Below are 1,274 nucleotides of genomic sequence, written 5' to 3' on the forward strand. Positions count from 1 at the left end.
CTGCTTGCCCAAAGCAGGGCTAAATGTAGAAAGCAACTACCTGCCCAGGTATATGTGTTGTATATACACACTGGTGGGATTTCTGGGGGGAGCACAGAGTCTGGAGCTAGGCTCCTTAGAATATATATATTAAGGCTTCCTTTGTTGACCAATCCATCTGAAAATGTTAGTTGTCAGCCATTATTCTGATTCTTTTATGCTTTATAAAACCACGGGACTCATACACAGATCAGGAAGTTCTGGCTTTACCATAACTTACTTCTGGTTTCATTCTGACTTTCTAACCTGCACCCGTGTTCCAAGTCAGTGACTCTGAGCCAGCTTGTGTTTTTAGAAGGAGGTAAAAAATGACAACCCTCATGTTTCTCTCCAACCCTCTTATGACAACATGACAATGGTCATGATAAATCAGGAGTAGGCAACCTCGATCCTCCAACTGTGATGAATCTACAGGTCCCATGAGGCATTGCAAGACTCTGACAGTATTATAATTCATGTGTAGACTCCCGAAACCTTACAAACACCACATAATATAATGCATAGTTTTTCCAAGACTCTGTGACAGTCACATGCATGACTCCCACCGCTAGAGCGCAGAGGTTGCCTACCCCTGTGTTAAAGCTACACACATAGCTGGCTCCCGTTAATGTTGCAACACAGCCCCTCCTAGAACAGGGGTAGCTAAACTTCAGCACTTCAGCCCTCCAGCCGACAGCCACAGACATCACTCCTCATTCATGGCTCTGGCTGGCAGAGTCTTGCAATGCCTCATGGGACTTGTAGTTCCACAACAGCTGGAGGACTGAAGTTTGATTACCCCGGTCTAGATCTGGGCCTCTCAAAGTGTGGCTCAGGGGGGGTCATGACTAAAAATCAGAATCCCTGGCCAGGGCTGCCATCAGGGGAGTACGGCCAGTACTCATGTGAAGGGCACAGGCAGCCTGGGAGTGGCGGGCTCCAAGCAAGAATTTTTATTATAGATTAATATGTGCAGTGTCATTGGTAAGGTCCTGGGGCCCCCCTGTGCATTTGGTATCTTCCTGGGTACGTGCGGCAAGAAGTTTTTTTTAATTTAAGAGGGCGGAGATTTCTTTCACCCGGCAGAAGCACCTAAGAGCAAGGCAAGAGCGGAGCACAGCTGCTGGAGGGGAAAGGTATGTTTTTCCAGCAGACATCACGGAGGGGGGGATTGGTGATGATAGAGACAGAGACACCTAAATGACCGTATGTGGGGGGTCTGAAGGAGGAGAGAGACACCAACCGATGCTGGGGGG

Source organism: Nanorana parkeri, unplaced genomic scaffold, assembly GCF_000935625.1.
Source record: "Nanorana parkeri isolate BGI_ZX_2015 unplaced genomic scaffold, ASM93562v1 scaffold926, whole genome shotgun sequence".
NCBI lineage: Eukaryota > Metazoa > Chordata > Amphibia > Anura > Dicroglossidae > Nanorana > Nanorana parkeri.